This window comes from Denticeps clupeoides, chromosome 8, assembly GCF_900700375.1.
Source record: "Denticeps clupeoides chromosome 8, fDenClu1.1, whole genome shotgun sequence".
Lineage (NCBI taxonomy): Eukaryota > Metazoa > Chordata > Actinopteri > Clupeiformes > Denticipitidae > Denticeps > Denticeps clupeoides.
In genome coordinates, this window is record NC_041714.1 from 4,959,775 (window position 1) to 4,972,352 (window position 12,578).

A 12,578-nucleotide genomic window follows, 5' to 3' on the forward strand; every position below is an offset into this window, starting at 1 on the left:
TTAATAAATCCTTGTCCCCAGTATGTCCCACCTCTGCGCTTCCTTCCCCCTTCCTTGCCCACTACTCCTACTGTGTCTAGACAAAGGCAGGGAATATGTAAGAACATATGTCCACTCCATAATCACAGTTTTTAGGTGAAATAATACGGAAAACGTGGTATTCAGAAGAATTAAAATGGGGAAAAAATTTAACGTATTTCACAGGCAAATGCTAAGGGCACCATCCATCCAGGTGGTGCCACAAATGAAAGAAAGAAAAAAAATGTTTCTCAAAACTAGTTTGTATTGATGTGCCTTAATATGAAAAGAACAAGGACACTTGAATTTACTTGGCTGTTGGGCAGTTTGCATTTCCATTAGAACAGAACACTCTGGATTCTGCTGAGAGGAGGACTCTGAAACTGTATGTCAAGTTAATTTTTGTATAGCATTTTTTATCCTCAAGCAAATTGTTCTTAGGTTTTCGTACATATGCTCTTCGCCAAAATTATACTCTATGTAAAGAATTGGTTTCATTGTGAAGAGTAAATACTCCCACCTTTCAGCAGAACGCATTTCAGGAGAGCTGTGTTAAAACTGCAAGTCAGGAAGCCACAAATTTAGGCAGGCAATATAGAGAGCGAGGCATCGATTCCTCGGATTCATACATCAGACATCACCCTCCCCAAACCCCCTCCCCCATCACAAGGTCCCATGGCAATTGGCCGGAGGGAGGCGATTACTTCTCATTCTTTGGTTCCACATAAACCGCAGTCCTTAAACAGCAAAATGAACTATTGTACTATTGTTAAGTATCAGCAGTCAGCACAAGTTATGATAAATAATCTCACCGAGTTGATTTCCTACAGAGATGTACGTGAAATAGACAGACATTTGCAGAGTAAATACTGTTGTAGGCAAGGGTTAAAGGTCATTTAACACCCTACAGTCACAGATCACATTGTGTGTGTTTGAAAGACAGAAGCAGCAGTTTTCTGCTGAATCGTTTGAACAGAAGACTCACTGTTTCCTTCCACAATCCGAACAGCTCTAAAGCCCCAGGATTCCCAAGAGACGATGCTGGCAAAGCAAGACATTGCCCCCGACAAGGCAAATGACATTTACTTCCCTGTGCTGCAGCACACTCAGGAATTATCATGAATATGCCATTCATTTACTCAACATCAACTATGCACCCTAATTTCTGTCGCTGGAAAATAAGTACAACTCTGGTTACATTTTTCAATAAATATAGATCCAACTTTCACTGTCCTGTTTTTTTCTGGAAGGTTTTTGAGGCCATACCCAATTTGGAGCAGACTAATATTATAATTGCTGGAGACATGAACTATGTTTTGGATATATATATATACAATTTTCACCTTCCCTGCAGAAATCCTGATCTAACCTGTGCCTGAACACTTTAATGGAAAATCTAAATATAGCGGACTCCAAAGGGTAGGAAATACTCTTTTTTTTTTTCTGCTGTTCACAACACTTATTGTCTATTTTCTGACATCTGCAAGCCACAAGCGCTACTCATAAAATGAAAAACAAAGCAAGGAGATTTAATAACAGACCTGGGTAAAATAAGGCAGTGCGTCTCAGTATTCTCAGTGTTGCGAGATGTCAGTTGTCAGTATTCTGTAAACGAATTTCTGGATCAATGTGATTCCCACAACTAGATAGTGTAGCAGTAAAGGAACTAAATGCAGAAATTACATTAGAAAAGAGTTAGAAAAGGTGTCATTGACAAAATTCTAATCTTGTTGGCTCTATACTCCGCCACAATGAATTTAATTCCTACACCTTTCCCCTGATTTGGATGTAAATACCATCAACTAAAGGTGCAGTTAAAGCAGCTTGTTAGGTTCAAATACATTGTGAATGTGTATAGAGCCAAAAAGATTTGGACCTGACTGTATATCTCAGACCTTCAGTTTGTATAGAGGTATACGGCAAGGTGATCCATTGTCACCATTCCTACTTGCCCTGGCCTTGTAACAACTGGCCTGACACATATTTTCTAGCAGAGGTTCAGCCCATTTTTCATGGAGACACTTCACATATATCTCAGTTTATGCTGATGATGTGCTATTTATCAAAAATCCAAAAAATTCTGTCCCTTCATTATTACTTTCATGATTTTTTCATTTCCAGGCTATAAAGTTCATCCAGAAAGAATGAATCAGTTTTTCCACATTAAATCTATTAAAAATAAACAAACTAAGAAAGCACCGTATTATAAACTGGAACAAGAGAAAACGAATGCCCTGTTAGTAGACGAATCCTTCATTCAGTTTGTTTCAGGTCATCCCAGTGTTCATACACCATAGCTACTTCAGGAAGTTAAACCTTGATCTCTTTGTGATCATCTTTGTAAAGATGAAGAAGAGGGAGGTTTCAATCTTCCTCAGTTTGATGCTACTTAGCGGCTAATTTAAGTAAAATTGCTTTTTAGAAGAAGTGTCAGTCTGGCAGTATTATAAAAGGTACACCAGCCTGGTTTCAGATGGAGTATTCCTCTTCCTGAAATAACCATAACCCAAAGTGTATCTGGATAGCCCAATATGCTGTAATCACATTTACCTACATTACAAGACACAACCTTTTCAGTCTGGAGAGAGAAAGGCTTTGTGTCGATCAGATTCGTCTCTATCGAGGATAAATCTTTCGCTTTTTGCAGTTGATGCATTTTTTTGAAAACTCACAATCGGACCCTCTCAAACAGGCATGGGGGGATGAAATGGGGATGAAGAGTACAGGTAAGCTCTGGCTAGGTTGTCTACAAGATATATACTGTAGTTCAATGGCAGGCATAACTTGAATACTGTGCACAGTATTCATCACCAGATTTTCCCACCTATCATGATCACTGGAGGTCTGAAAAAGCACCTTTGTTTTAGTTGTATTTTTTTTTATATTTGTAGAAAATACACTACACCTTTTCCACAAAATAATACCATTAGAGTGAAGTATTACCCCAACTTTAATAATGATTGTACATTTTCTGTAATTGTTCATCTTGTGCTTATGGTTTATTTTGTAGGTCTGTATTACCACTAAAAAACAAAAAAACTACTGTTTAAAAAAAAAAATTTAACAGTAGGGTTAAACAATAAAAATAAAACCCTTATATTGTGCTTATTATATCCTGACACAATGTTATGGGTAAAGGAAGGGTGCTTGAAGTGACTTTTTTTCATGGCAATGCATAGAAAATGCGCCTTTTGGTTCACCTAGACGACAAGTTACTCCACAGTACCAGAACTATCTCATGGTCTTTTTGTCATCTTTTATTTTGATGGTGCACAGACCAGTTCTTGCACAGGGCCCTTGCAACCTTATTCTCTTTCCTCTCTCTCTGTGCAGTCGCTCTTCTCCACCTCCCAGCTGTCTAAGGGGCACACCAATTTAGGTCCAGGTTAAAGATAGCTACCTAAGAGCAATCTGGAAGCAGTGTGGCTCCAGCGGTCAGGGCAGCAGCAGAGCAAGCCGATATGTGACCGAAGGTCTAGAGATCGTGAGGGACTGCCAGTCACTGGCACACCTTGTGGATGCAGTTGTGTATCCATATTTTTTTTTACTCATGCTGGGTATTAGTACTTTATGTAGGGTGGATTTCATGCAACAACTTTCTGACATATTTCATTTCCACATGGCACACTTTTGCCCCACTGTAAAATGAGCATTTTTAAAAACCCTTCCAAATTAGTGTGTGTATGTGTGTGTGTATATATCAATTATTTCATTCGATAGGTTCTTTTAAATTGACTTGACCTAAAATCACAAAATATAAGTATTCTGTATGTGCTCTCAAAGTTCTATTTAATGAGTTTACATTCCTGGCTGTGGAATTTGCACGTGTTGGTGTGGGTTCCTTCCAGGTTCGCTTGCTTCCTTCCACTGTCCAAAAGCATGCACAGTAGGTGGAATCGTGACTTTAAGTTGTCAGTAGGTGTGAGTGTGTGACTGAATGGTGTGTGTGTGTGTGTGCTTGTGCTTTGTGGTGGGTTGACGCCCTGCACCTCGTGTTCCAGCATGGATTCCGGCAGCCGTGGCCCTGAGTAACAGGACTAAGCAATTAAAGATAGTTAAAAAATATATTTTTTTCCATCACAGCGCAACACAGAATCATGTTTTAGTTTAGTAGCACTGATTCTAACTATTTCTCACCAGGGTCCTGTAGGGTCCACCACCTGATCAGGTACACGGTTAAAGAGAAAACACATCTGTAAGTTGACAATAAAATAAAGGGCATCCCCATAAATAATACCAGAGACATAATATAAATGAATTTGTGTTGAAAACATGCCATCTTTCTCCTACATTTCCAGTCTTTAAAAGCACCTTAATTTCCATAAATCCTTTAAAGAAGAAGGTGCAGTCAGCTCAGCCTGAGATTCTGGAGCCAGGAAAATCGATTCGGTACCATGTCATTTGGATTCCCAGGAGCACACAGATACAGCGTAATGAGGGCTGAGTCGGGAGACTGGAAGTCAAGACAGGGACCAGCCTGCTCCTTCCTGTGATGGCACCTGAGTCACAAAACCCCCATCACTCCCATGAATCGCACCGTGAACAGCATTCAACAGCCTTCACAATATTTAAGGTCATTTTAAGTCTGCATGTGATATCAATAAAAGATAAATCACTATATAATGCTGAAAACACTACAGACAACATAATTCTCCCCCAAAGTGTTTTTCTCTGCATTTTTCAACTTTTCCGTTCTATGTCCTTTTAACTACTGATTCTTTTAAAAACTTTTACTGAATCTTGCCAAATTCTTGCCGGTCGCAGATTATGCTCAGTATAAAGAAATAGTTTACAGACAATAGCAACATTGATCATGCACAGTAGCTAGTATGACTTTACATTTTGCTTTTTCCTGCTTTCTCGAACAGATGTGTCAAAAAGGCTTTCAGCCGCTGGGTTTAACACATACAGACCTTGAACCCACAAACCAAAAATATACAGGAGACCATATGCGTGATGTCTGTTCTTGTATGTTAACACCGGGTAACTGATGCTGCAGTCTTTAGTATCGGACATTATTACAGGCCCTCACTTCCCTAATGGGTTCTCCCTCAATCCATTCCCTGCCCTTGGGGTGCCTACAGGAACAGATCAAATCTATCACTCCCCGCTCCTGCTTTAGAGCCACAGGATTCCGTTTAATTACCTCTGTGGCAGCGATGACATGTTCACTTACCTGAAAAGGGTCTAACAGTCACTTAACCATAGGAGTTTACAGCAACCGTGGTGGTTTTCGATGCTTCAGTCAGCGTGAATGGCACATATATATCGGATTAATTGACGATGTGATTGACGCTTTGAGATTTGGTTAAGTGCACAATAATTAGAGTTTGATTAGAAAAAAAAAATAATCTGAAAGGTATCCAATTATACCGTATCACTGCAGGGGGATTGATATTCAGATTGATTTTTAAAATGAAGCAAGTGGCTGTTCTTCAAATGAGACCAAACTACTAGGGAGGCTCAAACTACACTAAATGTTATTACATGCAGCACTATACGCTGCATATTAGTGTAGTTTAAAGCTTGCTTCACTGCCTGTCACATTCATTCATCTAAATTTGAAGGGCCATCTGTGTATGGTGTATGGTGGTCAGGTCACCCGTGTTAAATAAAACCATCCACAATGCCTCAGTGTGTCCCTTTGACCTGTAGAGTTGAAACACGCCATAGCCGAGGAAACCAAAATCCAGCAGTTACAAAAACAGGAACGTTCTAACTCTTCTGAGACATGGAAATAGCGTCCGCCTGGGTTCTTAAAATAGTACCATGGAATTACTGTACCGTTGTACCCTTACAGTAGATTTACAACTATACTGACATGTGTATCTATACCATAAAGGACTGTGTAACCTATTGTGTATAAGAATGCAGTTTACACTTGGTGTAGGTACAACATAATTACACTATGTCAAAAAACTAGACACAAATACTCATTAATAGTATCCTGGAGGAAACAGTCATCTTCAAACAGGGCACAGAGGTCCTCTGGATTAACCTTGCAGTTCTGACAGGGCTGCTGCCAGAGAGCAACGCCTTATGGAATGTGGGTGAGGTAAAATTTCATCACACCAGTCCCCAGAAGGGCACGAGGAGGCAGGTGACCACGGAGAGTCCTGCTGTACACTCAACATTCCAGCAGCCCATGGCCATTATCACTTCAATGGAGGCACTTCAATCACTTCAATATGCGCCATACCATGCTGCATTATAGGCTCGTGGGCACTGAAGAGAAGTCTTGCTCTCACATTTAATGATCCCATGCATCCACACCATAATTATACAGCAGGGACGCCTCCCTCCTCCCCTTCCCTCAGGATCATTATAGCTAGCATGCGAATCTAATGCTGATGCTCTGCTGCAGGCACCAGGACGATTCGTCAGACATCGCTGACATCATTGTTCAGTGAGTTCATGCTGTGCGCCGCTGCTCCACACAACTGTTTTCATGCTCGGCTTTACCGCCTATTGTATATCATCCCCTGGCTCTGACACACTAATTACATACCTCATAAACTGCATCCAGAGTGTCAAAATGAAAGTGGTGCCAAATAATGGCCAACAGAACTGAGACACCTGCAGAGGTGTTGCTGAGGTGACAAGCTTTTTAAAAAGAGCCTGGAGGCACAGGAACTGATTCCCAAAATAGACTGATGATGGGACCAACAATTTGGAACCAAAAATTGTTGGGCCAGAAATTAGCCAAAAATAATGCAAGGTATTTATGAATAGTTTGATCACCCATTGGGGAAATTTGAAGATGAAAATCTGTGGATGAGATACATGCCTTGCTGGCACCTTGCGCCTCCACAGAAACACAACAAAAGAAACAAGGATCAACTCCATAGTCAGCTTCTCTTCATTACTAAATGTAACTGCATGGAATGGGTCTGTGGATCTGAAACTGAAGTGATTGTCATTGTGAAACACTGCAGCACAGCACACGGTGTACACACCTGTGGTCTCTGTATTTAACCATCACCTTTAGTGAGCAGTGTGTAGCCAAGACAGGTGCCCGGGGAGCAGTGTATGGGGATGTGCTTTGCTCAGTGGCGCCTCAGTGGCAACCTTCTGATTACAGGGCCGCTTTCTTACTGGATCTCCTGAAGGGTTTGTAATCGCTGAACACTACAGAAATCATTACCAATGACAACGTATACACAGTACCATTAATAAATCAGTAATAATTTGCAGCTTCATGTCCATCAGTTAATGTCAGGGTTGCTGTGTGAACGGACAGAGTGTGGGCAGACAATGCTCTTTCCATCTGAGGGGGTGTGCAGCAGAGTAACCAAAGTTCAGACAGTGAAACAAAGTTCTGTCCTCTTCGACATAAGTCGCTTTCAAACCGAGTGCACCATGCACTGCGCTCGCCGTGAGGTTTGCACACTTCACCTTCACTTCCTGTCAAAAATAAATCGCCGTGGAGCTTAGCGCAAAAATTAGGTGTGGTTTTGTAAACTCCCAGTAAGATGATAATGTTGTGCTGTAGATCTCTGGACACTCAGAGACTGATAAGGCCAGTTTTTCCTCCATTACCCCTTTGTGTGTGTGTGTTTTGAAGGGGAAGACCGAACAATGCCCGCTTTGAATGTGGTTCGCGTACCACTTGCCCTATGGTGACCCATAGGGCAAGTGGTACGGATTCGGCACTGACAACCGCTCTTGCACCACACAAGCCATAGAAAAGAATGCGTTTCAGATGAAAGTGCTGAGCATGCCGTGTTCGGTGTGAAAATGACAGCAGCCCGCTTGGTGAGGCGGAGCAATGACAGAGTTCAAATGTTTCCTCTAGGTCTTCACCAGGTTTGCAGCATTATCACAATGCTTAATTTCACTACATTTCTGCAATTCCTGGAAAAAAGTTCCTGGAATTAACATGATGTGTTAAAAATTGGACAATAGTTTATGCCTGCTGGATCCAGTTATACGCTAAAAGAGAGGAGGGGAACTGAAGGCTTTTAATTCAGCATCCCATGTTACAAAGGTCCAAGTCATGGACCTTTGCTGGCGAGGTGAATTGTAGCGACACAGGGTTCTACCTGTCACTTTGATTTCCATTAGAACAGCTGCACGTGGAGTTGAACAGACAAAAAAAATGGTGAAAATGTACGAGGGAGGGGAGATGCCATCAGCTCAAATGGTGTAAACAGAGGGTAAACTTTTACTTCTACATATTCCCTGCAGAGAGAAAAGGGTAAATAAAGGACACATTCGTAGTTTAGCGGTTTTAGTGGTAAGAAACATTCCTTTCCTCTGTGAATAGAGCTCATCCGAGGACGTATTTTATGTATTAATTTGTGGCTCTGACTAAAGTAAGATTTTTTTTTCTGCAATCCTAGTTAAAGGGTGAAAACGATCTGCTAAAATCTTCTGCTCTGTGTTTACTTCATGCGCCTCTGTATCTGTCACCACAATGCAGTGGCATAAAAATGACTCACACACACATGTACACTATAAGAAATCTAGTGGATTCAGCAGAATGAAGAACACTCTGAGGGGCTCCCTGGCTCAGAAAAGCACAGCTGTAAGCATTTTCGGTCACTGTGAGATGCAAATTCTAGATTCTTGCCACCCTCCCAAGTCCCTTTACCTCCCTTCACCCCAGATCACTGGGTGCTTTGAGTGCAGGGTTGTGGTAAAAGGTTGTGGTGTCTGTGTGATGACCTGAGGTCAGATGATGCACAGCTGCCCTGTTCATGGCCATAAAGTGACAAACTGCAGACTGTCAATGTCCACTTTAGAGCGGCACGTTGAAATGACGGTCATTTCAATGCAAGGTTGCCAGCATAAATTATTCAGTTCAGTTCAGTCAGATTAATCTTGTTTATTTCTACTTCCATATAACCATATAACAGTCCTTCCTGTCCACAGCTTCGCTGTTAGCAGCCAGCTTCTCGTATGCAGCCGTTTATTAGGCCTGTGAATGTGGATTAGGCCTGCCGACTTGACTATAAAAGCACCATATCACATCGTAAACACATCTCTGTACTGTTACAGATAAAGCAATGATAGCCATCAAGATGTCCACACAGATTTATGCACAAATACACACTTTAACATGCAGGTGTGGGCCCTCAAGAGTGGTAAATGTAAAAAGAATCTTGACATATGCATATTTTTGCTGGAAAAAAAACATTTAGCAGTAATTTGGATGCTTTTTAATGAGAAATCATTCTTGTGCAGTAAATTAGATACATTTCTGAAAAGTACATGCATATTCATTGGTTTTACATAATAATCTGAGCAAGGACTATTGCTGAAGCAACACGCAAAAACTTCTGAATATGAGAAACAAAGAAACATTTAATCCCCTTTTCCCCAATGTCTATTGCTCCAAACAATTTGTGGTTAAACTGGCGCCTGGAGCAAAATAATTTTTTTACAGATTACTCTTGAACTGTTTCAAGCCCAGACTAATTAAAACCATTTTTCTCCATCGTCCGTTTACTGTGTAAAATTATTTTTTAAAACCTCGTGACAATAAGCAGGCCAATTAGTTCAACAGAATAAATTGTGAATTTGACTTTGCCTTCGGTGTCATTCAACAGGTCTTGTATGCTGTCACGCAATTAAATTAGCACGGCGGATGCTGCGCTGCTTTGCCATCGCAGGTTAACTCGAGAGCAAATGCGGCGAATGAGGAATCCCTCATTACAGAGACTGTCCACAGTGTCTCGTGGGCCACCGACAGCAGCAGAATGTGGAGGCATCATGGGTGGCCTCTCTCACAACTGTCAGCAGCCCCTAGGCTGGCGGATGGTGATTAACAAGCACAAATGAAGTCGTTTCTCAGTGTTGGCATGGGGGCTGTTCCCCTGGGGTGGCTTATGAAAGCGAAAGCATCAGTGAGCAGCACCTGTCCCCACTCGCAGCTCACTTCATCCGTGGTTTCCTAGCGGTTAAGGAAGCGGACCCGTAATCGGAAAGTTACTGGTTCGAATCCCGCACCGCCAAGGTGCCACTGAGCAAAGCACCGTCCCCAGACACTGCTCCCCGGGCGCCTGTCATGGCTGCTCACCAAGGGTGATGGTTAAAAGCAGAGGACAAATTTCGTTGTGTCACTCTGTGCTGTGCTTCACAATGACAATCACTTCACTTTCATTCCGTAAGGACTTTCAGCTCTTACAAGTGACAGAGAGTAATAGCTAATAACCTGTTTGCTATGGAAAATACTCATTTATTAGGAATAGGAAAACTCATTTGGGAGAAAAAGGCCTTGTCCTCTAACTCCAGAAAATCCATTCCTCTGTCTTTTTTTTCAGAAACCATGTGGGAATACAGTGACCGAATGGGGGAAGGGCACAGGAAATGCTTCTTAAAGGGTTAAAATAGGTCCTCTACAGTTACCAAAGAAGCAATTCTGCAGGGGATTAAAGGGCACTTACACAGCATGTGACAATACCTAATGGCTGCATCTACCATTAAATTGTTCCTAAGAGTTCCTTAGAAAAAAAAAAAAAGAACATTCGCTGTGGAGGACAATAAATGAACAATTTGGATTCATTTATCGGACACCTTGATTCGTAACATACTCGTGGCTCCCATTGTTACCCAGACCATAGCAGTAAGTTGAGATTTGTGCATACACCGCAAAGTGGATGGATTTTGGAACACAGCACATGTCAACTGAGGTCAGGACTGAAGGGAAATGCATGACAATGAAAATACTTGTTTATCTCACTTCTCGTTCTGAAGCCACCGCAACCCCCCCTCCCTTCCCCCGTACCCCTGGGTCAATGCATGGGGCCAATGAATCAGGCAAAAGGCTGTGACAAATAGATTAAAATCATTTTTAAGTGAAACAGATTCCCTCGGCTGTTTCTACAGAGGAACGGAGATTTGAATCATATTCAAAATAAGCAAATGAAACTATAAACCCGTTTTTTTGTTATTTTGCAGCACTGGATGCGGGGTTCAGCTGAGGTCATATTTGTTGGGGACGCAGGGTGGTGTCTGGATGAGACGAGAAGCAGATGAAAGAAAATGACTGTGGGAATTAGGGATGGGCTTGACAAGGGAGGTTAGGACGCGACGGCATTACTTTCATCCCCTTCTCACCCACTGGAGGTGGCGCAGACTCCCATCATGCTTTTGGGTTGCGTGACCTCTGGGACCTTGTAAAGTGAGCTAAAGCGATAAAGCTTTGAATGCATAATGTCCTTTGGAGCCTTTCTTGGAGCCTTTCTCATGAAAAACCACAAGGGTGGGGACAGAAGCAAATCTATTTAGCAAACACCAGCCCACCATTATCTCTTAAGAAGAACCTACAAGTAGATTTCCATTGATTTCTCTGTCCCAATCTGCTTTTACCACTTTTTTTTTTTCAGCATCAAAATGAGGTCTCCAATGCATTTGTTTCACTCGTCCATAATCTTTACGCATTGTTAGGGGTTGCATTTCAACATGTGATCTTTATTGGCTGAATTCAGACAGAATAGAACAGAGATTTTACACTAGACTGTATTTAATATTTTAATTTTGTTTTTTTTAACATAGTTCAGAAATTCAGAAAAGGGTGCAAGCTATGAACAACCTACAACAATTACAAAGACGTGAACACCTTAGCTAGCTCCTTTTTTTGTCTTCTATTTTTTTTCCTCACAAAAACTATCATTTAGAAACAAATAGACACACTGAGTGGCAGAACTAGTTCAGAAGAATAAATTCTACCAATGAATTCCTCAGTATTTCAAATTATTTTGCTCTTTCTCTTAGTGTCTAAGTGCGTCTCTCCATCACAATGCCAAACGCCATTTCTCTCACCCACACATGTACTGATGGCACATCAATTTTTGCCAGTATGGAGCAATCATCCCTCAGGCTTTCAGGAGTCCAAAATCTATTCAAATTGCCTGTGTAGAAGTAACAGTGCATTTTCTAAAGATACGTGTCTAGTATACAATTTACTTTCCTGATAAGGCACGTGTTCTCCCAGTATTGCTTCAGTTTGGGGACAGTTTCATATGCAGTGATGCTGAGTGCCTCAACACTTAATGCACCTGTCAGGATGATGCAATGTTGACAGACCATCGATTGAATTGGACTGACGTAATGTGGCTTCTCATTAACCATTTGTACAGTAGGAGCATCACTCATTTGTTGATGGATTGTTTTTGAGCTTTTAACCATGCCGTTGCCCCCTCTGTCTCTTCTGGATTCCCCGTATTTATTAGCAAGCATAGAACGCTCTTGTAAACCCTCACTCTGTAAAAACACGGGCAGATAAAAGGCAATGCTGTGGCAAGGAAGTGGATAAACATCTCCTCCTGGTTGAGGAGCAGAAAGGATGGGGAGGGACTTAATCTATTCCATGTCGATTTCATGGCACCTTCTTTTTATAGAAACACAAATCACTGGAAGAGGAGCGCTTGGGCATCAGACAGCTTAATGAATGTGGGCAGTGCAAGTTTCCTTCAGTGGCACATAGACTCTGGAATTGCTAGTTAAGCAGAACAGGCTTAGTTCCCATGACATAAAATTTTGCATTTGTTTGTCAAGTCAAAGTATTCTACTAATGGTTTTCACACTTTTGCTCTTCCTCTTATTACAAAAGTCAG